Source organism: Mustelus asterias, chromosome 2 (genome assembly GCF_964213995.1).
Source record: "Mustelus asterias chromosome 2, sMusAst1.hap1.1, whole genome shotgun sequence".
In the NCBI taxonomy this organism is placed as follows: domain Eukaryota; kingdom Metazoa; phylum Chordata; class Chondrichthyes; order Carcharhiniformes; family Triakidae; genus Mustelus; species Mustelus asterias.
In genome coordinates, this window is record NC_135802.1 from 105582548 (window position 1) to 105610264 (window position 27717).

At 45.2% G+C, this 27717-nt stretch overlaps 1 long non-coding RNA gene across 3 annotated transcripts in view; it reads right to left on the reverse strand.

Annotated features, from left to right (window-relative positions):
* LOC144510271 (uncharacterized) overlaps nt 1-27717 on the reverse strand; it is a 63393-nt gene that overhangs the window by 14232 nt on the left and 21444 nt on the right. For 2 of the 3 annotated variants that reach the window (XR_013500593.1, XR_013500591.1), the window contains exon 2: nt 24418-24513. This is a non-coding gene — a long non-coding RNA (uncharacterized LOC144510271). Of the gene's footprint in view, nt 1-18753; nt 18828-24417; nt 24514-27717 lie in introns of all 3 variants that reach the window. The other variant, XR_013500598.1, reaches the window with a different exon arrangement.

Sequence of the window (27717 nt, forward strand, 5' to 3'; positions counted from 1 at the left end):
AAGCTGTTGACAGGTTGGGAAACAAGTGCCCTTGCTGTGAAAGCCTCCTTTCCCATTGCTTAATTACCTATATAATATTTAAATGCCTTACTCATCAGCTCCACAGGAATTTCCCGAATGCTTTCAACTTACTCATGTGAAACCCAGAAGAGGGGCTGGTTGATACAGGGATCTGCACCCAAAGTCACTTTTTGGGAATTCTTCCTGCATTCATCCAAACTTTGGAAAATTCCTCTCCATGTTTCAGTTTGATTATTTTCCATCAGAACTGGAAACGTTTAAAGGTATGCCTGGTTTAAAGTAATGACAGAGGCCGAGAAAAGTTGAAGTGGAGGACAGAACATGGGGGAAATTTAAGAACAAAAGAGCTGATGATGCAACGTTAAAAAGGGGTGATAATGGGACAAGTCAAGGTTCAGTATCAACCTGTAAATTCTTCCAATCATACTAATGGCTGGTGGTAAGAGTGGGAGGAACTCACAGTCAGCCACACTTGATGTGGAGTGGCGCCCTGGCGACAGATTAGCGACTTGTTCTGGGGATTACTAGCTATGGAAACAGACAAAGGTCTGCTTTAGTGTACTACTAGGTGTGGCAAGAGAATTGGAATGGGACAAGTAAAGAAAGAAAAGATGGGTATAGAAGAGGTTTAAATAATGAAAGTAGACTTGTTACCAACAGCTGCCGATTGTTGATTGAGGGAGAGTTGCAATACTGGTTGGGGAACATATTACAGCTGTACAGAGGGAGGACATCTTGGAAGAATCATATAGTGGGACACTGTGGGTAGAACACAGAAACAGGAAGGTGGCAGTCACTATGATGGGGCTAGAATCCAGGCCTCCCAACAGTCCACAGGAAGTTGAGGAACGGATATGTAAGCAGATTCTGGACAGATGTAGAAATAATAAGGTTGTTGTAGTGGGAGACTTTAATTTTCCTCATATTGACTGGAAATCCTTAGGGCTAAGGATCCAGATGGTGAGGAATTTGTTAAGCGTGTCCAGGAAGGCCTTTTGGAACAATATGAGGATAGTCCGGCTAGAGAGGAGGCTATACTGGACCTAGTACTAGGGAATGAGCCCGGCCAGGTCATCAAAGTTGCAGTGGGGGAACACGTGGGGAACAGTGACCACAATTCCAGTAAACTTTCGGAGATTGATGGAAAAGAATGAGTGTTGTCCTAGGGTTAAGGTGCTAAATTGGGGGAAGGCTAACTACAACCAGATTAGGCAGGATTTGGAAGCTGTTGTTTGGGAGAGGCTGTTTGAGGGTAAATCCACATTTGGCATGTGGGAGTCTTTTAAGGAGCAGTTGTTCGGAGTGCAGGACAGGCATGTGCCTATGAAAAGGAAGTAAGAAGTCTCACAACACCAGGTTAAAGTCCAACAGGTTTATTTGGTAGCAAAAGCCACTAGCTTTTGGAGCGCTGCTCCTTCGTCAGGTGAGTGGGAATTCTGTTCACAAACAGGGCATATAAAGACACAAACTCAATTTACAAAATAATGGTTGGAATGTGAGTCTTTACAGGTAATCAAGACTCGCATTCCAACCATTATTTTGTAAATTGAGTTTGTGTCTTTATATGCCCTGTTTGTGAACAGAACTCCCACTTACCTGACGAAGGAGCAGTGCTCCGAAAGCTAGTGGCTTTTACTACCAAATAAACCTGTTGGACTTTAACCTGGTGTTGTGAGACTTCTTACTGTCTTTACCCCAGTCCAACGCCAGCATCTCCACATCATGAAAAGGAAGGACAGGAAAGGCAGAATTTAGGAATTGTGGATGACCAGGGAAATTGTGAGTCTAGTCAAAAAGAAAAAGGATGCATACATGAGATCTGGACAATTAAAAACAGATGAAGCATTTGAAGGATACAGGGAAAGTAGAAAAGAGCTCAAACAGGAAGTTAGGAGGGCAAGAAAGGGTCACAAAATGTCCTTGGCAGACAGGATTAAGAAGAATCCCAAGGTATTTTTTACATATATTAGGAACAAGAGAGTAGCTAGAGAAAGAATTGGACCACTCAAGGACAAAGGAGGGAAATTATGTGTAGAACCAAAGGAAATGAGTGAGATCCTTAATGAGTACTTTGCTTCGGTATTCACGAAGGAGAAGGACACGTCAATTGATGGCGTCTTGAGGGGTGTGTAAACCTTTAGAACAAGTCATCAATACAAGAGAGAAAGTGTTAGGTGAATTAAAAAGCATTAAGGTAGATGAATCCCCAGGGCCAGATGGCATCTATCCCAGATTACTGAGGGAGACAAGAGATGTAATTACTGGGCGTCTGACAGAAATCTTTGTTTCTTTGTTGGTACTAGTGAGGTACCAGAGGATTGGAGGATAGCCAATGTTGTCCCGTTATTTAAGAAGAGTAGTAAGGATAACCCAGGTAATTATAGGCCAGTGAGCTTCACATCAGTGATAGTCAAACTGTTGGAGAAGATTCTTAGGAATAGGATCTATACACATTTGGAACTGAATGGTCTTGTTTGCGACAGCATGGTTTTGTACGTGGGAGATCATGTCTCACTAATTTAACTAAGTTTTTTGAGGAGATGACAAAAATGATTGATGAGGGAAGGGCTGTGGATGTTGTCTACATGGACTTTAGTAAGGCATTTGACAAGGTCCCTCATGGCAGGCTGGTGCAAAAGAGTAAATCTCACGGAATCAGGAGTGAACTAGCTAGATGGATTCAGAACTGGCTTGGCCAAAGAGAGGGTAGCAGTGGAAGGGTATTTTTCTGAATGGAGGTCTGTAACTAGTGGTGTTCTGCAGGGATCAGGGAACTCTGCTGTTTGTAATATATATAAATGACTTGGAAGAAAACGTAGCTGATCTGATTAGCAAGTTTGCAGATGATACTAAGATTGGTGGAGTTGCGGATAGTGATGAAGATTGTCAGAGAATACAGCAGGATATAGACTGGAAAATTGGGCGCAGAAATGGCAGATGGAATTTAATCCAGACAAGTCCAAAGATGTGTGGATTAGGTTGATTGGCCATGCTAAATTGACCCTAGTGTCAGGAGCTTAACAGGGTAAATATGTGGCGTTACGGGAATATAGCCTGAGTGGAATTGTGGTCGGTGCAGACTCGATGGGCCGAATGGCCTCCTTCTGCAATGTGGGGATTCTATGAAATGCGAGGTGATGCATTTTGGTAGATCCAATTGAAGTAGGAGCTATAAAATAAATGGCAGAACAATCAGGAGCATAGACGCATAGAGAGATCTGGGAGTACAGGTCTACAGATCCTTAAAAGTGGCAGCACAGGTGGAAAAGGTGGTGAAGGAAGAATATGACATGCTTGCCTTCATCAGACGGGGCATTGAGTATAAAAATTGGCAAATTATGTTACAGTTATATAAAACGTTGGTTAGGCCACATTTGGAATACTGTGTCCAACTCTGGTCACCGCACTACCAGAAGGACATGGAGGCCTTGGAGAGAGTACAGAAAAGGTTTACCAGGATGTTGCCTGGTATGGAGACTATTAGCTATGAGGAGAGATTGAATAAACTGGGATTGTTCTCCCTGGAAAGACGGAGGCTGAGGGGGCGACCTGATAGAAGTTTATAAAATTATGAGAGGTATAGATAGGGTGAACAGTTGGAACCTTTTTCCCAGGGCAGAAATGACAATTACAAGGGGGCACAAGTTCATGATAAGGGGGGAAAGATTCAGTGGAGATGTGTGGGGGAAGTTTTTTTTTTAAACAGAGGGTGCTGGAGGCCTGGAATGCACTGCCAAGTGAGGTGGTTCAGCAGTTACCTTCACCACATTTAAGACTTACCTTGAAATATGAACAAATGGGGAATAGAAGGATATAAGCGGTTGGTTTAGGAAGGTAAATGTGTGATGCGCTATCAATAAGGCGAAAGACTACCGATATGCCAATATAAGTGTAGGCTTTTATTCACAACAGAATCAGGAGCAGATCCCAACATATAACCAACCTGGACTGAACAAGGGGGAGGAGATAGCCACCTTTATACTAGGTGCTGAGGGGAGGACCCAAACTGGAAGGGGATGTGTCCAGGTATGACAAGCACACACAACGGTGGTCCATATAGGACAAAGGCACAACTGAGGTCCACCACATTCACCCCTTCCTTTTAAAAAACAACACGGGGGTGAAGCGGAAACAATACTACAAGTCCAGACGAACCGGTGGCTTGATCCGCCGTCGCGATCGTCGTAGTGCAGGTCGCAGAGTCGTCCGAGCAGGGAGCGATGTCGGCCCAGGCTCCGTACAGTGAGCGTCGAGAGAAGGCGCTGGGTGGTGTGAAGCGGACCAATCCGTCGTCTCGTCCAGTCGTCGGGTACTGCGTGGCGACGGCTCCGGCGACTCAAGCGAGCTGTACATAGGGGCGAGAGGAGTGAGCAGTGGCCCTGGTGGCGTATGGGGAACAGTGGGAACCGGAGCTGGGGGGTGGGGGACCGCAACAGGCTCTGGGCACACTACATTGGGGACAGGGACTGAGGGAGGAAGAGGCGTAGCAGTCTCCGAATGGACGACACCAGGGACCGTGGGGCGGAAGGACGTGGTGACCTCCGGGGCACCCGCGGGTGCCAAGTCACGGACAGAAACCGTGTCCTCCCGCCCATCAGGGTACGCTACGTAAGCATATTGGGGATTAGCGTGGAGCAGTTGGACCTCCTCGACCAAGGGATCTGCCTTATGGGTCCGGACATGCTTCCGAAGCAGGACGGGTCCCGGGGACATCAGCCAATCCGGGAGCGAAGTACCCGAGGAGGACTTTCTGGGAAACGAAAACATCCGCTCATGAGGGGTCGTATTGGTCGCTGTGCACAAGAGTGACCTAATGGAATGTAATGCGTCCGGAAGGACGTCTTGCCAACGGCTGACTGGAAGGCCCCTAGACCGTAACGCTAATAGAACGGCCTTCCAGACGGTTGCGTTCTCCCGCTCTACTTGACCATTGCCCCTGGGGTTATAGCTAGTGGTGCGGCTGGAGGCAACGCCTTTGGCGAGCAGGTACTGCCTCAGCTCGTCACTCATGAAAGAGGACCCACAGTCGCTATGAATATAGGCTGGGAAGCCGAACAGGGTGAAGAGCTTGTTCAGGGTCCGAATCACTGTAGCCGTGGTCATGTCCGAGCAGGGGAAGGCAAAAGGGAAACATGAGTATTTGTCAATGATATTCAGGAAATAAACATTGCGGTTAGAGGAGGGGAGGGGGCCTTTAAAATCAACGCTAAGGCACTCGAACGCGCAAGTGGCCTTTACAAGGTGCACCCTACCTGGCCGGTAGAACTGCAGTTTGCACTCAGCGCGGACCCTGCATTGCCTGGTAATCGTCCGGACTTCCTCAAGGGAGAAGGGCAGGTTACGGGACTTGACAAAATGGAAAAATCTGGTGACACCCGGGTGACAGAGGTCGTTATGGAGGGACTGTAGCTGGTCTAGTTGGGCGCTGGCACATGATCCACGGGACAGGGCGTCCGGGGGCTCATTGAGCTTCCCGGGCCAGTACATGATGTCGTATCTGTAGGTGGAGAGCTCAATCCTCCACCGCAAGATCTTGTCATTCTTAATCTTGCCCTTTTGCCTGGTGTTAAACAGGAAGGCAACTGACCGCTGGTCCGTAATTAAGGTGAATCATTGGCCTGCGAGATAATGGCGCCAGTGCCGGACGGCTTCCACGATGGCCTGGGCCTCCTTCTCGACCGAGGAGTGTCGAATCTCAGGGCCTTGTAAGGTCCGGGAAAAGAAGGCCACCGGACGGCCCCTCTGGTTAAAGGTGGCGGCGAGGGCAAAGTCAGATGCATCACTTTCCACTTGGAATGGGATGGATTCGTCCACAGCGTGCATCGCGGCCTTCGCGATGTCCGCTTTGATGTCGTCGAAGGCCCGACGGGCCTCCTCCGCCAGGGGAAAAGAGGTCGATTTTAGGAGCGGACGGGCTTTATCTGCGTAACGGGGAACCCACTGGGCATAATAGGAGAAGAAGCCCAGGCATCTCCTCAGTGCTTTGAGGGTAGTAGGGAGGGGAAGCTGCATAAGGGGACGCATACGGGCTGGGTCGGGGCCAAGGACACCATTTTCTATCACGTACCCAAGGATGGCGAGGCGGCGTGTCCGGAAAACACACTTCGCCTCATTATATGTGAGGTTCAGGAGAGTGGCCGTATGAAGGAATTTTTGTAGGTTGGCATCATGGTCCTGCAGGTCATGGCCGCAGATGGTGACGTTATCCAGATACGGGAAAGTGGCCCGTAGTCCGTGCTGGTCCACCATTTGATCCATGGCCCGTTGGAAAACTGAGACCCCATTGGTGACACCAAAGGGGACTCGGAGGAACTGGTAGAGGCGGCCATCCGCCTCAAAGGCAGTATATGGGCGATCCTCCGAGCGGATAGGGAGCTGGTGGTAAGCCGATTTCAAATCGATCGTCGAGAAAACCCTATAGTGCGCGATGCGGTTGACTATGTCCGCAATACGGGGAAGAGGATACGCATCTAGTTGGGTATACCTATTTATGGTCTGGCTGTAGTCAATCACCATGCGGTGTTTCTCCCCCGATTTAACTACGACCACTTGCGCCCTCCAGGGGCTGGTGCTGGCCTGGATAATCCCTTCCCAGAGCAGCCATTGTACCTCGGACCGAATGAAGGCCCGGTCATCCGCACTATAGCGCCTACTCTTGGTGGCTATAGGCCTACAATCCGGGGTGAGGTTGTCAAATAACGGGGGGTGGGGTGATCTTGAGGGTCGAGAGACTGCAGGTGGTGCGCGGGGGGCGTTGCAGTGACGGCGCCTGGCAGACAGAGAGCGGGGGATAAGGGCCATCGTACTGCAGGATGACGCTTCTATGATGGGTGAGGAAATCTAACCCCAGCAGTACAGCTGCGCAGAGTCGCGGCAGCACGAGGAGCCGAAAACGCTCGTAGACTGTGCCCTGTACCGTCAGCATCACCAAGCAGCACCCGAGGACCTCCACTGAGTGGGAATTCGAGGCCATGGAGATGGTCTGGCTCCAGGGTCGCACGGGAAGGGCATATTGACGCACTGTGCGAGGGTGTATAAAACTTTCCGTGCTCCCACAGTCAAACAGGCAGTTTTCTGCATAACCATTTACCTTGATCTCCATTATGGACTTGGAGAGTTGATGAGGCTGCGACTGGTCCAAGCAAATCGATGCCACTGTTGAATTAAAGAAGAATCCATCTTCGTCGCCGTCTGATGACGTCATGGATGAAGCTTCCTGCTCAGCTCGCCTTGATGCCAGTCTCAAAGATGGCGACTCCCGCACTTCCGGTGACCGCATCAAAGATGGCGATCCCCGCACTTCCGGTGACCGCATCAAAGATGGCGATTCGCGCGCAGCCGCCGCCTGCATCAAAGATGGCTGCGCCCTCGGAGCACACATGGCTCCACGAGTCTTTGGAAGCGGCTTTGCTCGGCAGACTTTAACAAAGTGGCCTAGCTTACCGCATCCGGAGCAAATCGCGTCCTTTGCCGGGCAGCGACGCCGAGGGTGCTTAGGAAGGCCACAAAAGTAACATTTGGGCCCCGCCGGAACAGCCGTCGCGGTGGAGCCGTCGGTGGAATGGGATGCAAGGTAAGACCCGAGATTATGGGAGGCTGCTTCTAACGTTTCAGCCATCGTGGCCGTTTTCCGGAGGTCTAGGTCATCTTGTTCCAGCAGATGCTGCTGGATGTATGTAGACTCAATGCCCGCAACGTAGGCGTCGCGGATCAGATCCTCCGTGTTCTGAGCTGCTGAAACAGCCTTACAGTCGCATGCTCGAGCGAGGACTCGCAGGGCGTGCAGAAATTGGGCGCACGATTCTCCTGGCTGCCGCTTGCGGGTAGTTAGGAGGTGTCTGGCGTAAACCACGTTAGGGCTCTTTCGGAACTGCCCTTTTAGGAGTTCGATAGCGTCCGCGTAAGTAGCAGCGTCCCGGAAGATTTCGTAGACAGTTTCGCTTACCCGGGCGCGGAGCACGTGGAGTTTAGCAGCGTCGGTGTCGATGGCCGTTGCGGTGTCGACGAATGCTTCGAAGCAGTCCAACCAATGATCAAATTTATCAGAGGCTCCAACCTCTTGAGGGTCTAATGCTAACTTGTCGGGTTTTAGAAACTGCTCCATACTAGTAACTGTTGTGAATAAAATTGATGCGCTATCAATAAGGCGAAAGACTACCGATATGCCAATATAAGTGTAGGCTTTTATTCACAACAGAATCAGGAGCAGATCCCAACATATAACCAACCTGGACTGAACAAGGGGGAGGAGACAGCCACCTTTATACTAGGTGCTGAGGGGAGGACCCAAACTGGAAGGGGATGTGTCCAGGTATGACAAGCACACACAACGGTGGTCCATATAGGACAAAGGCACAACTGAGGTCCACCACAATGTGATAGGCGCAGGCTTGGAGGGCTGAAGGGCCTGTTCCTGTGCTGTATTGTTCTTTGTTTGTTCTTTGAGATATAAATATAATCCTGAGCTTTGTGTTAATCTTTGAAACAGTGTCATGGGATCTTTATGCCACCTGAAAGGTGTGAAAAGAATGTCAGCTGAATGTCCCATCTGCAAAATGTCACCTCTGACAGTGCATCACTGCAGTGTCAGTCTAGACTGTGTGCTCAGCTCTCGAGAGTGGGATGTAAACTGACAACCTTCTGTCTCAGAGACAAGGTTGCTACCACTGAACCACAGCTGAGAAATATGTAAATGGTACATTACAGAAATCAAATCAGAGGTGAGATTGCAGGAATCCCTACCATCCTGGAGTTTATAGCCTAGGACAATATAACTATATTTCCAGGGGAACAGCACATTAGGAGTTTATGCTTTTTGCAGGACGCTGTCAAAGAATTAAATCTCCTGCAACAAGACCTGCAACCTGCTATTAACTGTTGCGGTCAAACTCAGCAAAATCCTCAATGCCTTTACCATCAGTTCTTTCCAGGCTGTCACAGGCAACATCAGTAGCATCAATCAATCTGCAGGTGACTAAGGCCATGTTTGTTAAGAAATCACTTTCTACCGTGGTATCAGGTTCTAGTGCAGTATCAGCTACAGTTCTGAGTCAGATGGTTGTGTTTTTAAGTTCCATTCCAGGCACTTGAGCACAAAATCTGGACTGGCAGTCCACTGCAGTACTGAGAGAGTGCTGCACTGTTGGCCTGCCATCTTTGTGATTAGGAGTTAAACTGAGGTCCTGTCTGTCCTCTCAGCTGGATGTAAAAGATTTCTATTGTACTATTTCAAATAGCAGTGGGCAGATCTTCCTGGCGTTCAAGCTAATGTTTGTCCCTCAAGAAACATCACTAAAAGGGATTTGATTTATTGTCACATGTATTAGTATATAGTAAAATGTATTGTTTCTTGTGCACTATGCAGACAAAGCATACCGTTCATAGAGAAGGAAACGAGAGAGTGCAGAATGCAGTGTTACAGTCATAGCTCGGGTGTAGAGATAGATCAACTTAAGGCAAGATAATTCAAATGTCTGATGGCAGCAGGGAAGAAGCTGTTCTTGAGTCGTTTGGTACGTCACCTCAGACTTTTGTATCTTTTTCCCGACGGAAGAAGGTGGAAGAGAGAATGTCCAGGGTGTGAGGGCTCCTTAATTATGCTGGCTGCTTTGCTAAAGCAGCGGGAAGTGTAGACAGAGTCAATGGATGGGAGGCTGGTTTGTGAGATGAATTGGGCTACATTCACGACCTGTTGTAGTTTCTTGCAGTTTTGGGCAGAGCAGGAGCCATACCAAGCTGTGATACAGCCAGAAATAATGCTTTCTATGGTGCATCTGTAAACGTTGGTGAGAGTCGTAGCTGACATGCCAAATTTCCTTAGTCTTCTGAGAAAGTAGAGGCGTTGGTGGGCTTTCTTAACGATAGTGTCGGCATGGGGGGACCAGGACAGGTTGTTGGTGATCTGGACACCTAAAAACTTGAAGCTCTCGACTATTCCTACTTCGTCCCCATTGATGTAGACAGGGGCATGTTCTCCACTACGCTTCCTGAAGTTGATGACAATCTTCTTTGTTTTGTTGACATTGAGGGAGAGATTATTGTTGTCACACCGGTTCACCAGATTCTCTATCTCATTCCTGTACTCTGTCTCGTCATTGTTTGAGATCCAACCAACTACAGTGGTGTCATCAGCAAACATGAAAATTGAGTTGGAGGGGAATTTGGCCACACAGTCATAGGTGTGTAAAGACTATAGTAGGGGACTGAGAACACAGCTTTGTGGGGCACCGATATTGAGGATGTTCATGGAGGAGGGGCTGTTGCCTATCCTTACTGATTGTGGTCTAAGGGTTAGGAAGTTCAGAATCCAGTCACAGAGGGAGGAGCCTAGACCCAGGCCCTGGGGTTTGCAGAGGAGTTTCATAGGAATAATGGTGTTGAAGGCTGAGCTGTAGTCAACAAATAGGAGTCTGACATAAGTGTCTTTGTTATCTAGGTGTTCCAAGGTTGAGTGCAAGGCCAGGGAGATGGTGTCTGCTGTGGACCTTTTAGATAAATCCATTAACTTCATGAATCGCAAAAGGTTTTCACTTCATTATATTTGCAAATAATGTGTAATCACCAGCAGCACACCATGCAGATCTGTGCCTGTTTTCCTGGCAACTGCTATAACACTTTTATATTGCACCAATACTCCATTTCATCTCTTTACCCCTACACAGCAAATAAAAGGCTAGTAGCTCGAGGACAAGGATATTCCCCTGTACATTTGGCACACAACTCATCTCAGAAACCAATGCTTGATGGTCAAAGGCTGGCAAAATGAGATCTATGGTTCAATTATCATCATCATCAAGCAGACAAAAGTAGTAAAATCCAGTGCCTGAAGGTCTGGTGTCTGCCTTCAATGCAGCACAGCGAGTATCATACAGGAATGTTGAATATGTTTCCCTTACATTGGGTACAAAACATTAAGTCATCACTGCATAATGAGTAATGTGACAGTGATGACATAAAGAATGGTGAGGAAGCGAGCAGGACGTCCAAATCTTGTCTGTAGCAAGAGTTCCTGAGCAGTAGCTCGCTATGGGATACTTCAGTTGAACAATTCCTCCTCATTAACGTCATGGTTTTTTTCCCAAATGCTGCAGCTTGCATGGGCTCCTAAAATTTGTACCTGTCATCTTCAACAAAGCTGGAACAGCAAATTGCCTTCACTGAGTTTTTTCCTCCATTGCTTTTTTCACCTGCATGTGCTCTTGCTCCTATGCATGTAGGCTGCATGAATCAATCAGTGCGTCTCTAAATATCTATCTATACCATGAGGATGCAGATCACTGTGAATGTGAGGGAGAATAAAACTGAGTGACAGATGCATCTTTCGGAAAGTTCTCTCCCTCAGTCAATGCAGTTGCAACAAGAGTACCAAGTTCCTCATACAAGTGATGCTACAGCAAGAAATTACTGAAAAGGGAAGAGAAATAGAATGAACAGTTTTATCCAAGTTGCTTTCGGTGATGAGTCTAGCACCTTCCACACCATGACAAGTGGTGGAGCCCACATCCTGTATATGTTTCTGTTCAGTCACTCATGGGATGTGAGCTTCACGAGCAAGGCCAAAAATGTTGCCCAGCCCTAATTACCGTTGAGAAGAGCTTGATTGCCACGTGAGCTATCAAGACTCCAAATTGCCATCCTGAAGAGGGGCAGCTAAAGAACAAACAAGGACATACATACCTGCTATTAGAAAGGAGAGCACTTTCCGAGGAACCTCTGACATGGTCTTTGTTGCTGAACAGATCCAAGAAAAATGTTGAGAACGAAACCAGGAGCTCTTCATTGCATTCATTGACCTGAGCAAAGCATCTGACTCGGTAAATTGTGAGGTTCTGTGGATTGTGCTCCAAAGCTTTGGATGTCCAACAAATTTCATCCCAATCCTGCAACTTCTTCATGATGACATGACGGCAACCGTCTTGAGTGGAAGATGTGAAACATACGTCTTCAAAATCTAGACTGGTGTCAAGCGAGGCATACGATAGCCCCCCATACTATTTGCATCTACCTGACAGTGGCTATTCACCTCAAAGATCAACTCTCTGATGTGAGTATTTAATATGGTCTGGGTGGAAAACTCTTTAACTTCAGTTGCCTCCGTGCCATAACTAAACTGTTCATCATCATCTTCTTCTTAGGTCGTCCTCAGGGATGAGGACGACTTGTTTCCACTTCACTTCAATGAGTTCTGGGATGGCTGGTAAGTCCAATGCATGATCTGCAGTTTCTGTGCTTCCAGTGTCTTATGGTGCCACCTGCCTTTTGTGTGATGTGGAAAGTTGGACGATTTCTGGGTGCACGTATGAGACCACACCAGTTTGAATTGGCTACCATGTCAGTGGTGGATGTAGTGCACTGAGCCTGTTACTCTATCTACCCATAAGGATTGCCTCATACTTGCATCCACTTTTTAGCAAAATTTCCAAGCTGTAATCTTTGGGTTGGTTCAAAAGATCCTTTTGGTATGATTCAATTGGATAGAAGCTATCAGGAGCTCAATGATTCTATCAGCCAGTTCTGCTTCTGAAAAATTGCAAACATTGCCAAACCCTTTAGAATCCCTTTGGTCCAGAAGAGGCCATTTGGCCCATTAGGTCTGCTCTGACTCTCTGAGAGTATCTTACCCAGGCCCTCTCCCCCGTCCTAACTGGAACATCCAGAGGAAACTCCAGAGAGAATGTGCTAACCCCACACAGGCAGTCGCCCAAAGCCGGAATCGAACCCTTGGAGCTGTGAGGTAGCAGTGCTAACCACTGTGCAGAGATAAGGCGGCACAGTGGCAATGGCTCAAAGTGATCCATTGTCTCCTGGGGTTGCTGTCTGAAAGACATAAAATTGAGTCAAAGTAAAGCTTTACACTTAACTGACCATATTTTGCTTGGGTCTTTGAGGCCATCTTCTAGCAGTCCTGATACGTTCAGTTTATGAAGACCTATATTTCCTATAGCAATTTTGACTTTGATGGTTTGTTTGGCTGGTTCAGAGACAACCAGGTCCAGAAAACATAGTTCCATCCATTGCCTGAACAAACTGAACTCAGTAAGGAGTATAAAAATATGGAAGTCTTGCTAAAACTATACAAGGCACTAGTTAGACCACACCTGGAACACTGTGATCAGTTTTGGTCCCCTTATCTAAGCAAAGATATACTGCCATTGGAGGCAGTCCAGAAAAGGTTCACAACATTGATCCTGGGTAAGGAGGGATTTTCTTATGAGAGGTCGAGCAGGTTGGGCCTGTACTCATTGCAGTTTAGAGGAATGAGAGGTGACCTTATTGAGATATACAGGATACTCAGGGGGCTTGACAGGTAGGTGCTGAGAAGTTGTTTCCCCTCATGGGAGATTCTAAAACCATAATCTCAGAGTAAGAGGTCATCCATTTAAGAAGAGATGAGGAGGAATTTCTTCTCGGGAGGTAGTGAGTCTGTGGAATTCTTCATCACAGAGGGCTGCAGAGGCTGGGTTGTTAAATTGCTAAGATGAACAGATATTTAATCAGTAAGCGAATTTAGGGTTATGGTGATAAGGCAAGTTGGGGATTATATCAGATCAGTCATGATCTCATTGAATGGCAGAACAGACTCAACGGGCCGAATGGCTTACTTCTGTTCCTACGTCTAAAGTTCAGTGCTGCAGATTCTGTAAAATCATCAATTCAAAACTGCAAACACCACCAGCTGTCACCATGTTGTGATCTGTATCTTACACATGTTAAGGACCAGATCAGAAACTCCCAAGGTATTTTATGAAGTTAGCCTAGACCTTAGCTTTGATATTTGATTTGGCATTTGTCTGTGTGGAGTTTGCACATTCTCCTCGTGTCTGCGTGGGTTTCCTCCGGGTGCTCCGATTTTCTCCCACAGTCCAAAGATGTGTGGGTTAGGTTGATTGGCCATGCTAAAAATTGCCTCTTAGAGTCCTGAGATGTGTAGGTTAGAACGATTAGCGGGTAAAAATGTAGGGATATGGGGGTAGGGCCTGGGTGGGATTGTGGTCGGTGCAGACTCGATGGGCCAAATGGCCTCCTTCTGTACTGTAGGGTTTCTAAGATTCGGGTGAGTATAAGCTGTTTCACTCCAGGTATAGAAACATAGAAAAACTACAGCACAAACAGGCCCTTCGGCCCACAAGTTGTGCTGAACACATCCCTACCTTCTAGACCTACCTATAACCCTCCGTCCTATTACACTCCATGTACTCATCCAGGAGTCTCTTAAAAGACCCTATTGAGTTCGCCTCCACCACCACTGACGGCAGCCGATTCCACTCGCTCACCACCCTCTGTGTGAAAAACTTACCCCTAACATCTCCCCTGTACCTACCCCCCAGCACCTTAAACCTGTGTCCTCTCGTAGCAGACATTTCCACCCTGGGAAAAAGCCTCTGAGAGTCCACCCGATCTATGCCTCTCAACATCTTATATACCTCTATTAGGTCTCCTCTCATCCTTCGTCTCTCCAAGGAGAAAAGACCAAGCTCCCTCAGCCTATCCTCATAAGGCATGCCGCTCAATCCAGGCAACATCCTTGTAAATCTCCTCTGCACCCTTTCAATCTTTTCCACATCCTTCCTATAGTGAGGCGACCAGAACTGAGCACAGTACTCCAAGTGGGGTCTGACGAGGGTCTTATATAGCTGCATCATTAACCCCGGACTCCTAAACTCAATCCCTCGATTGATAAAGGCCAGCACACCATACGCCTTCTTAACCACCTCCTCCACCTGCGGGGCCGATTTCAGGGTCCTATGGACCCGGACCCCAAGGTCCTTCTGATCCTCTACAGTACTAAGAGTCCTTCCCTTTATATTGTACTCCTTCATCCCATTTGACCTACCAAAATGGACCACGACACATTTATCTGGGTTGAAGTCCATCTGCCACTTGTCCGCCCAGTCTTGCATCCTATCTATGTCCCTCTGTAACTCCTGACATCTCTCCAGACTATCCACAACCCCACCAACCTTTGTGTCATCGGCAAACTTACCAACCCATCCTTCCGCTTCCTCATCCAAGTCATTTATGAAAATGACAAACAGCAAGGGTCCCAGAACAGATCCCCGGGGTACAGCACTGGTGACCCACTCTCTGCCTCCTTTGGGCAAGCCAGTTCTGGATCCACTGGGCAGCAGCCCCTTGGATCCCATGCCCTCTCACTTTTTCTAGAAGCCTTGCCTGTGGGACCTTATCGAATGCCTTGCTAAAATCCATATAAACCACATCTACCGCCTTCCCTTCGTCAATGTGTTTAGTCACATTTTCGAAGAACTCCACCAGGCTCGTAACGCACAATCTGCCCTTGACAAAGCCATGCTGAGTATTCTTGAGCATACTAAACCTCTTTAAATGCTCATGTATGATTCAAGTGACCCACAAGGAAGCTATTATTGAAACAAACTTTATTTAAGAACACAGTAAAAATATAACAAAACGAATTTGCATAGCTTTTCCCAATTAAAATACTTAAACACGATGAAATATAATTCTTGACAGCTAGCTGTCTCTATTGTTCTAATTTAGCAATATCTCCCATTGACATGAATTTCTTCTTTAGAACCAGTTAGCACAGAAAGCAAAGATGCTTATGTAGGTACTAGATTTCCAGTCTTTTGACACTTCTGGAGAGTGATCTAGACAGACATTTATCTTTTAATTCTCATGCAGCAATTTCCAGAGAAAGCTCCACACGCAAACAATAGAATCTCAGAAAAGGCTTATTTCTTGGCAGATTCCAGTCTCCACTTCAGACAGAGCAAGAAGTACAGAGAATGCAACCTCATTCTAAAGGTACCAAAAGCAGACTGCCTGAGTTCTCTGTGAAAGCCTATCTCTACCCAGTCATATGACCTTACCTGTAAATCAACCCAATCAAGCCCTACTCTGTAATCCCAGGGGAAAACGCAAAACAACAGAACTCTGCCTTAGGTCTGATTAAAAAAACATTGGAGCAAATAACCCTTAATTCAAAGAGAGTTTCAAAGTGACTTTGAAATGTTTTCTTTGTCCTCCCTGCACATTGGTCATTTGAGAGTTGAGAAAACAGGACCTGGCAGGGGAGATGTTTTTCAGCCATCGGAGATGTTTTTCAGCCATCGGGACATGGTGTTCAAAATCGAAGTTGATTTTGTGGGAGTTTTGCCTGGATGCTTGTTCAGTCATCCACAAATTGCAGATCATTTATATCTACTGTTATAGCTACGATCCTCATCAATGAAGCCAACACAAAACCTATCTCAGTGAAGATGGAGATTGCACCAACACTTCTCCATTTTCCCCACTGCAATACTGCACATCACCTCCAGCAAATCACCCACAAGAGTGGAAATTATCTACAGAACAGATGGAAAACTGTTTAATCTACACCATCTTCAATCCGAAACCAAAATTATTCCAACCTCAGTCTTGGAGCTTCAGTATGTTCAGTGATATACCTTTAAGAGGCTTATCTAAAATTACCGTGCATCACCAGACAGAATGTGATATACATGTTCGAGTGATCATCGCGTAGAAGATATTGTTGTATGTAGTTTCACCTCTTCAAGTAAAAGGATCCATTTAATTGAGTCAACAAACCTCTTTGGGTGGTATGTTTGTGTGTGATGATACTTTGTCTTTAAGAAATGTACTTTAGTCATGTTTGTGTACAATGTGTTTACTTGTCTGTTTCATTTTATCGGAGCCATTTTGTCTGGATCCACTGTATTGTTACTGCAGCAACATAATTGATCTTAATTGCTCCAATGTATTCAAGGTGAAATAGACAGACTTTTGATTGACAAGGAAGTCAATGGTTATGAGAGCAGACAGGAGAGTGGAGTTAAGGCCACAATCAGATCAGCCATGTTCTTATTGACCAGTGGAGCAGGCTTGATGGCTGAACGACTTACTCGTGCTCCTATTTCTTATGATCTCATGATCTTATGTTCCAACTTCAATTGAAATTAGAAAGACAAAGTTGCCCTTGCAGTTGCAGCATGAACCTAGTTTATCTGTTGTATGGTCACAGGGATCAAATCTGAAAGTCTGGCAGTGACAAACAGCTGTCATTGCCCTGTCTTGTTCACGTCTCAGGGAACTACATGAAAGAAACCCACTTAGCGAGAAGTACCAAATTGAAATGTACTGGGCTGAGAGTCACAATTGGATGCAATAAGTGGACAGTATGCTTTGTGCAAAGCTCTTTTCATTTTGCCAAGCGGTGAACATTTTTAGCAAGCGGAATGATAATAACAGGCACCGTGGATAGATTGGGGGCCAGTTTTCCAGTTATGGGTGTTGGTTTTCCAGTCGTGTCTTCATTCCAGAGTTTTGTCAAGAGGGATGGATGGAAACATGAGATTAGTATTGAGGAACATGGGCAGAAGGTTTCCATGATGAAATATCTCTGATGCTTTGGCTGGTAACAGCCTGACTGCTCTGCAATTCACCTGGAGCATTATTTGCTTCATTACTGAGCCTCTTGCTGCAGTTCTGCTCACTCCAGCTGCCAGGTCCCTTTGATCCTGAATTACATCCCTGGAAAATATATGTCCCAGGACATTCCCAACACCAAGACTTCTCTTTCAAAATGCTAATACTATCCACCATGATTACTTTAGTGGACTCATGAGGTTCATTTCACCTCTGTTCTAAATTATTAGATGGAATCTGCAGTGTTAATCATGGCAAACAGTGGGCAGTTAAAGCCCTTTGGCATGCAGTTCTTGAATTCTGGTCATTCTGAAGATTGCCTGATGGGAGAGGCAACATGCAAGTTATCGGGGAACCTAGTAGTTCTATACAATTATGTGGATATTATAAGGGGCACTCATCTGCAAGGGATCGTGTGGGCACACATGAAAAGATAATAGAGTATAGGAGTGATATGGTGCTCTAAAGACCAGGTCAACTCTGGCCCCCACAGCTAAGCTGGCAGCCACCTGAACATCCTGTGTGAAATGCTATGGACACTGATCAATGGCTCCAACATGGGTGCTACTGTTCTATTCAGGGACCCAATGACCCTCTCCATGCTGCTGGATAATAGGATGTGTAATGTTCCAGTGTGCCAGAGAGCAGGATCACATACTAATTCTGCTGCAGGAGACTCAGAAGCTCCACTCTTACAAAGAAGGCTGATGAGCATCACCAGATTAGGTACATTGGGCAGCATACCACTACACTTGAGCTCATTGTTCAAAGGATAGAGATGATTTTTGAATGTGATCAAATTTCTAAGCCAAGTCCCTTAAAAAGCAATGGAGTTTAGCAATCTCGCTGTCTCATGTTTCAGAGTTTTCAAAAAGCTCTTTGTTTTCAGATTCAAAATCAGATTGCTGGTTAATCTTATGACATGTAGACATAACTGATTCATTTGAGTATATGTGCGTCCCTTAGGTGTCGTGCTGCGGTGCCCTTCTCGAATGAGAATAGGAAGCTTGTGAGCAGTCTAATAGCAACAAGACCTGGCATTACCGGTCTCCACCATAATTCCAATGTAATTTACCTCCTTTTCAGGTGTTGCATGGCACTATATAAAGAGAAATTGGCTCCATCATGGGCTTTGCAATTGCAATTAAAGGTACAGTAATGAACACAACTGCAGCATAGTGAGCTCCTGAACCTCACCCAATCCCAAGGGGGCAGGGAAGGAGAGCTGTTTAAGCACATGCTATGCAATTGTTCACAGAGATGGAGGAAAAAACAAAACAGACAGCCTTAACAGACAGCATATCACTCAAGGGCACTCTCACTAACCTCCAGGTCGCCGGGTCAAGGAAGGCATTTCCTGCTCACTCCTCAGCTATGGACTGCCATGTAGCATGGACAGGCTTGGAAGGAACAGGGATAAATTGAAAATAACTTGGCAATATGGTAAATAACTTTGAAGATGCGTATGTCAGTTGATTCTTTCAAATTAATGTATTTATTTACATTTCTTGGTCATCTTAATTAAGTACAGTACCGTTGCAATGGTGGCCAGGCTTTTAGCCATAGGCCCTAAGCTCTGGAATCTCCTCTATCTGCCTCCCTTCGTTTAAAACCCTCTGTAAAATCTGCATCTTTAACTAAGCTTTGCTCACCATCCCAATGTCTTGGAATTTGGCTCGGTGCCAAATGTTTCTTATTACACTCCTGTAAAGCAGCTTTCTTATATTAAAAATACCTACATATAACTAATTTTAAATCACAGCATCATACAGCACATAAGGAGGCCACTCAGCCCATTATGCAATTGCTAGCTCTTTGGAAGTGCTATCTAATTGGTCCCATCCCTTTGCTCTTTCCCTATACACCTGCAAATTGTTCCTTTTCAAGTACATATTCAATTCCCTTTGCAACAGATTAACTGAATCTGCTTTACTTTTAGGCAGCAAATTCCAGATTGTGATAACACTGTTATCATAAAAAAAGTGTGCCATCTGTTTTCAGTGGAAGCTGTTACTTCTTCATTTTTCTATCAAAACTGTTCATAATTGTGATCACCTCTATCAAATCTCCCTTGGCCTTTTAGGAGTTTAATCTTAACTTTTCTAATCTCAAATGTCTCCCACTTGTAATATTAATCTAATTGCTTGTGACAGCCTGGAAAGAGCTGATGGTAAAGGCTTTGAGGATTGTTCTGAGCTTGACTACTCTGGTTATTGGGCAGCCTCACAATCCCAGGGACCTGAGTTCAATTCCAGCCTTGGGTGACTGTGTGGAGTTTGCACATTCTCCCTGTGTCTGCGTGGGTTTCCTCCAGGTACTCCAGTTTCCTCCCACAATCCAAAGATGTGGGGTTAGGTGGATTGGCCATACTAAATTGACCCTTAGTGTCAGGGAGATTAGCAGAATAAATACTGTGGGGTTACAGGGATAGGGCCTGGGTGGGATTGTTGTCGGCGCACGTTCGATGATTGAATAGCCTCTTTCTGCAGTGTGGGAAGTCTATGATTCTATGAAAAACGCAAGCTTAGTACATAGAACATAGAAACCCTACAGTACAGAAAGAGGCCATTCAGCCCATCGAGTCTGCACCGACCACAATCCCACCCAGGCCCTAGCCCCATATCCCTGCATATTTACCCACTAATCCCTCTAACCTACGCATCTCAGGACACTAAGGGCAATTTTTAGCATGGCCAATCAACCTAACCCGCACATCTTTGGACTGTGGGAGGAAACCGGAACACCCGGAGGAAACCCACGCAGACACGAGGAGAATGTGCAAACTCCACACAGACAGTGACCCAAGCTGGGATTCGAACCCAGGTCCCTGGAGCTGTGAAGCAGCAGTGCTAACCACTGTGCTACCATGCCGCCCATAGTAAGTTTTGAAATATTGCAAAAGGGATGATCTGGTGATTATTGAGTATCCTAAAAACAAGATCTAATGGAAAATTTATGTAGAATTTTATTTAGTTGCTTCTAGATTATGTTGACAAATAAACTGAATATTCCTAAATTTAATTCACGGCAATAAAAGCCGTGATGGTTTATTCAGCCCAAATCAACAGTAAAAATACAAAAAGAGATATTTTCAACCTGTGTCTACCTTTAAGAGTACAGCTTATTCTATCTTATCTTTCTTTTCTCTTCTGCACAGTGCCCCATGTTGCATCTTTAATGCTTTTAGTGGTGACATCTGTTTCAATTCCATTTGAACTGCTTCCCAGAAAGACAGATAGAAACATAGATAGAGACAGAGATAAGGATAAAGAATGAGATCAATTAGAGATGAACCAAGAGGCTCTGTACAGAGTTGTGTCTATTCTGAGCCTGTGGCATAAGGCAGATATTCTCCTAAGTCACAGTTCCCAATATTTTTCTCATTCATGCCAAAATTTTCAAACAAGCTCCAGTTTAAAAAGAAACTTCCGAAAGGAACCTCTCCCTTGCTTCTCGATCCCTACCCCATGTTCCCTTCCCCGACACCCCACTTGCCCCTGGTCACTGACTCCACGGCCTGAATTTTCACCAAATCGGGACAACTCGGGAGTCTTTTGTAAATGATGTGGAATCCAGGATTGACACCCCCATTTATGTTCCTGGCAATCTTTGCCAGCACAGGATAAGGATGTGGTCAGTCTGTCTCCTTGCAGCACTTCCACTATTGCTAGTTCCATTGTGGATATGGGTAGTTTAAATCCCCCCACAATTTTAGTAGAGCTGGGCCCCTTCAGTCAGCAAATGTGGTTCATAGTTTCTCAGAGAAGGCCTAAACCACGGGTGAACCCCAGTCAAGTAGAAAAACAAAAAATAGTCACCTGCTCCTGGAATTCTTCCGTTGACAGACTTTGAAATACAAAAAAAAGTTCTTTCAGTTTCGATAATTACTGTATTATAAGTTGGGTGTGTTTTTACTGCAGTGATTGGGATCTCTTGTGTAATAATCTGATGTGACTTAAGTGCCTGGAATCCTTTTAAAATGAAAAAAAAACCTTCAGCAGTTTTCACTTAAGAGAAAAAAAGGCACCACCTGCTCCCAGATAGCTTTGATCAACTGGACATCTGGTGTAGCTTAGAAACAAAAGCCATCTTGTTTTTTAGTTTCATAGAATCCTACAGTGCAGAAGGAGGCCATTTGGCCCATCAAGTCTACACCGACCACAATCCTACCCAGGCCCTGTCTTGTAATTTTGTCACATGCTCTGCACAAAGGCAGGTTCTTGGCTCACTGTCTGCTGTATTTCATCCTGAGCCTTTTTCAAGGCAGCTCATGTCAGTGGTGGTTTGCCATTACCTTCCACTCTCAGGGGCAAAAGGAGGAGGCAGGTTACAAGTTTACCACGGCTGAAATGGGACTCGAGCCCACACAGTTGGCATTATTCTGAACCACATCCAGTCAACTAAGGCCCCATATTTATTCTTATAGCTGAGCCCATTAAGAATGTTTGGCTGCGTTTCAAAAGGTCTAGAACAGTTATCCCAACAGGAGGCTGTATAGACATTCTATTTGACAGTTTTAAGAAGTTATTAAATGATATGGCATGCTTGTCTTTACTGGCCGGGGCACTGAGTACAGGAGTTGGGAAACCATGTTGCAGCTATATAAAACCTTGGTTAGGCTGCATTTGGAGTATTGCAGTTCTGGTCACCACACTATCGGAAGGACATGGAATTTTTGGGAAGAGTGCAAAGAAGGTTCACTAAGATGTTGCCTGGTCTCGAGGGTGTTGACTATGAGGAGAAGTTGAATAAACTAGGTTTGTTTTCACTGGAAAGATGGAGGCTGAAAGGAAACCTGATAGAGATCTACAAAATTGTGAGAGGCACAGATGGAGTGGATAGTCAGAGACTTTTTCCCAGGGTAGAAGTGTCAATTACAAGGGGGCACAAGTTCAAGGTGAGAGGGGGGGGGAAGTTTAAGGGAGATGTGTGGGGGGACGTTTTTCATACAGGGTGTGGTGGGTGTTTGGAACATACTGCCAGGGGAGGTGATGGTAGCAGGCACATTAGCAACATTTAAGAGGCATTTGGATGGGTACATGAATAGGGAGGGACCGAGTAAGGGAAGATTTTTTTTCAAGTTTAGTTAGAGCATCATGATCGGCACAGACTTGGAGGGTCAAAGGGCCTGTTCCTATGCTGTACTTTTCTTTGGTTTTTGATAACCTATCTTTGATAGTGAAATAAATGTTTGTGTGTCTGTGTGGGGTTCCTCCGGGTGCTCCGATTTCCTCCGACAGTCCAAAGATGTGCAGGTTAGGTGGATTGACCATGCTAAATTGCCTCTTAGTGTCCAAAGATGTATAGGTTAGATGGATTAGCCATAGTAAATGTGTGGGGTTATGGGGATAGGGCAGGCTAGAGGGCCTGGGTAAGATACCCTGTCAGAGAATCAATGCCGACTCGATGGGCTGAATGGTGTCTTTCTGCGCTGTAGGGATTCTAGATTCTATGTTTGTTTTTACATCAAATTGACCACTTGAGGGGATTTACTTTTATTTGGAATTGCTTGTATGAAGGAATTGTTTTCACTATGGTGAGTTTGAGTGAGATTAGGTTGTTAGAAATTAGTTTTTTCCCCCGAATGTCAACTTCAAAGACACCCTGAGGTCTGTCATAGTGGATGCTAGGCATGTGGCTATGTAGGATACATGGGGACATGGAGGGGCACATGAGGGGGCATAGGGTCTGATGAAGCATGGGAATATGAGGAACCATGGAGAGATGATGGGTTATGGAAGGACATAGGGGTATGGATATGGGTGGTGGGGTGAGAAGTGAGGGTTTGAGAGCCTGACATTCATCATTAAAAATGGGTCAACACCACAGTAAAAGGAGGTGCGCATTCTCGATGCCAGCCTTCCCATCCAGCTATCTCTGTTGTTGCCTCAAGTCTGCTTCTGGAGGTGGCGGGCCCAACTGCCTTTCATCACCTGCCTCCCCGGAATGAAAAATATGGTCAGCAAGTGTCCTTTTAAAAGAGACAGGTCTGTTGGTTTGAGAATTTCCCAACTTGACCTTCCCACCACCCCCTCTCCAAAAAATCCGGGTCCCCGACCTGTCTCTTTTGAAAGGGCCCCTGACTGCTTTCTGTCCATTCCAGGGATGGAAGGGCGAGATGGAGTCAGGCTCTGAAGAAGGAGATTTATAAGATTCAGAGGTAGAATGCAGTCTTTCAGAGGACAAGAGATCACTAAGGAGTTAAATGATTACTACACAAACAGTTTACCCAAATGTGAATGCAGTAAGTGAATATATATGCTGATATTTTAAATGTAATGTTCACTTAAGCCAAGCAAAGTTACCTAAAGGCATGGTGGTGAATGTCAATAGTTTAAATCCAGAGGTCTGGAAACCAGTTAGTCAGCAGTATTCATATCAGGAATTCCTATGAGGGAACTTACTTTGCAACATTGATGAATAGGTACATTCACTGCCCAGACACAAGGATAGATATGCCCCTGGATGCAGGAACACATGTCTATTCAACTTGGCAGTGAGCCAGCGGGAGCATTCACTTTGACCTTATGGTAGCATCTCCTGTTACTAGGCAACAGGGAAATAGTCAGAGCCAAGAAGGGAGGCCGGACTTGTTGGACCATATCACCATGCTATTAAGTATCATATGGTTGGCTGAGGTAATTGACAGAGTTGTGTATTGATGTATGACTAACAAATGAAATTGATTTTAAGCTAATGAAAGGTGGAACTATTGATTAGGAAAACCTATAATTTGACTATGTACATCAGATCTTTCAGAGTAGTTCTGTAGCTCTATTCCTAGAATTATTTAACCTTTTGAGAGTCTCCAAAGTTATTCCAACTCCAAATTGTCTTGATTAAATCTTTTGTCCAAGAAACAGCACCTCCACCAATGTAGCCCTCCCTGAGTAGTACACCGAAATGCCAGCCTAGATTGTATTTCAGACTCTGCTTTGGATGAGAAAATTACCAACTGTATCAAATTAATATATTCTGGGAACAACCTACATTGTTTCACCATTTATGCTGTTTTCCATGAATTTCCAGGGCTCTTCCACCGAGGTTGTGATGGCTGAATGGGATAAACACCAGGAAAGTCATTCCCTATGGGTTTAATTCGAAATTAAGAATGATAAATTGAAATGACAGCAAGCTATTCTAAAGCAAAACACAATATGTTAATACTACCATTAATGGTGTTTTCTGCATTTCTCTCAGTCTTCGGTCAAAGTTCTGGCAAATGTTCAGGAGAAATCCCTAGGAAATTCCATCCCAGTCTTGCAAATGTGATTCAAGGACTGCTTTTGAATAGAAATCCTGCAAACCTCATAGCTTCTGCTCACTGCAAATTTACAGTACTGCAACACAGATAACATGCTACTGAGGAGACAACCCATGCAGCACCCTGTTGCTCCGAGACTGGGCACTTGAGGCCTGAAAGAAACTGTCTATAACATTTTTTACATTTGACTCAAGGGAGAGAAGACTAACTTTGTTTTCCTTTTTTGGGGTTGCATCATCAGATCGACAACAAAATCAGTATTTGCTTTTAGCAAATGCGTTTTCTTTGTCCATCAGGGTGGAACTAGGCCCTTTCCCATAGCACAATTTTTAACCTTGTCTATGAAGAGGTGGAAACCAGCAGATCCTAGTTCTGCTCCAGATTGTACTCCATTCTATAAATGTGCTCGAGCTTTCCCCCACACTATCCCCCAATGCTCCCCCCAAAACACACCTCATCCCCACCCCCTTGAATAAGGGAATTTCTGTTTCACCCTGGGAATTTTTGTTTCTGTGGGAGAAAAACAATTTCCAAAAATATCCAGACATATCCATGTTCTATGTGGACCATCTAGCTTAATCCTTATAACTGACTATGTCCAGAACTTAATTGCATTAGAAATTACTTAAGTCTTTGAAATGTTAATACATGTGAGTTTTCACAGGAAGACATTATCTTATGTTGAACATTTGAAACAATCTTAGATTGATTTTTAGAAAGAGACTTTTGTCAGATCAAAGTGTTAAGGGATGTGGAGCAAAAGTGGGCAAATTTAGTTGAAGTACAGATCAGCCGCTATCTAAATGAAAGATAGAGCAATCCCAAGGTGCTTCCTTTCCCAATTTTCCATATTCCTGCTTTGACTACCTGAGAAATCCAATCTTCAGAGATAAACATAGAATAGCAAATAATTGTGTGAGTGTTGGGGTTTTCTAGATTTTTTGACTGTCAAGGTGGTGAATGAAACTTTGGTGAAGCATTACAAGGAAAACTGATATGAAAGTCTCAGTTCAAAAGCAATAGGTATCTAAAGTTTCAGTGTCCTTCATTATTTAAAAAGATTATTTACCAAGTCAATTATTATGCAAGTTCTTCTGTCTTCTTCAAAATGGATAAAAGTACCACTTTGGATTCAGACTGAACTAATTGTCAAATTTATTCATCAGCAGGTTAATTATGCAGAAGCTGAAACAGCCAGATATTACTAAGCCAAAGCAGTTCATTCTGGAAATACACAGCAGACCAGTCAGCATTTTTGGACAGAATAGACAAACTAATATTTTGGAACTGAATACTTTGGAACTGAAAAGTAAAATATGAACAAACACTTTAACAGAAGCAAAAGAAAGTCAGGGTGGAGAAACAAAAATAGAAAGATATGCATTAATGTAGCGCCAACCTCAGGATCTTCGCAAGGATTTTAGTAAACCAGTGGGCTGGATTTTACGGGAGTGCGGGGCATATAGAAGTTGGTCGCGAGCTGACCGATTAAAAAAGTCCATCACACAGTGGTAACATGCTGCCAGCAGCCTAAACAAGCAGAGAGTGGGACTTCCACTGCTCAACAGTAGCAAGTCCTGTCCCTAAGAGCTGCCAGACAGATTACTCCAGCATTCCCTGCAGGACAGAACTCAGCAGTGGGTGTTGCTGGATGAAGAGAGCAATGGATCCCAGATAATGCAGACCTTGCTAAATCCAGGATATTGGTTGGGGAGAGGGAGATGGAGGTTTGGAGGACAGGTCGAGAGGCACAAAGGGGAAGGTAGAATCATCTCAAGAGAGGTGCCCCCAATGAGCAGAGGGCATTCCCCCAAAAAGATGTTCTTCCCTTCCTTCCCGCTTTTTCACCTCAGATGGTGGCAAGGTGGCACAATGGCCATCACAGTGGTTAGCACTGCTGCCTCACAGTGCCAGGGACCCGGATTCAATTCCAGCCTTGGGTGACTATATGGAGTTTGCACGTTCTCCCGGTGTCTGTGTGGGTTTCCTGCGGGAGCTCTAGTTTCCTCCCACACTCCAAAGATGTTCAGGTTAAGTGGTTTGATCATGGTAAATTGTCCCTTAGTGTCAAGAGGATTAGCAGGGTAAATACGTGGGTGTTAGGGGTGGGATTGTTGTCGATGCAGTCTCTATGTACCGATTGGCCTCCTTCTGCACTGTAGGGATTCTATGATTCAAATGATGAAAAAGTGGACTCCCACTCTTGCTTGCCTGTCCTGGCCAACCATGTTATGACATGGCCAGCACAGCACCCACCCACCGACCATATTATGGGAAACCCAGCATTTTGGTATTGAGTTTGTGACCCAAAGTCACCAAGCCAGATTTCACACATGCACGGGATGGCAACAGTCCCAATTTGTAAATGTAAAATCCCAGCTAGCAGCTTCTGAAATGTAACCAAAGATATACGAAAAACAGCAGGTGGATTACACACAGCATGGTCCCTCAAACTGTAAAATGAGAATAAAGACTTGCATTTATACAGCGCCTTTCATGACCAGCGGTCATCTCAAAGCTCTTTACAGACAATGAAGCCCTTTTTTTGAAGTGTAGCTACCATTTAAGAAACGGAGCACCAATTGTGCACACTCCCAGAAACAGCAACGTGTTAATTATCAGATAATCCGTTTTTGTGATTTGGATTGAGGGATAAATGTTGGTCGGGACAGCAGAGCTAACTCACCATGGGGTCTTTTACATCCATCCAAGCAGGCAGGCCTGGGTTTAATATCTGCTGCACAAGGAGTGTCAGCCTAGATTTTGTGCTCAAATCCCTAGACTGGGATTTAAACTCACAACCTTCTGATTCAAAAGCTACCACTGAGCTATGGCTGACATCTGTCCCAGAGTAGAAGCGGAATGACCTAAAACATTCCTTAAAATAAAACAGGAGATTGCTGAAGATGACCTTTGTCTCAGGCAATGGAAAGAAACATTTTTTTGAAAAGTTAAATATGTTACAAAAACAAAGAATGTGTGAATAGCTATGGCAGTGTGAGGCACGCCCACAGAAAAGATTAGCA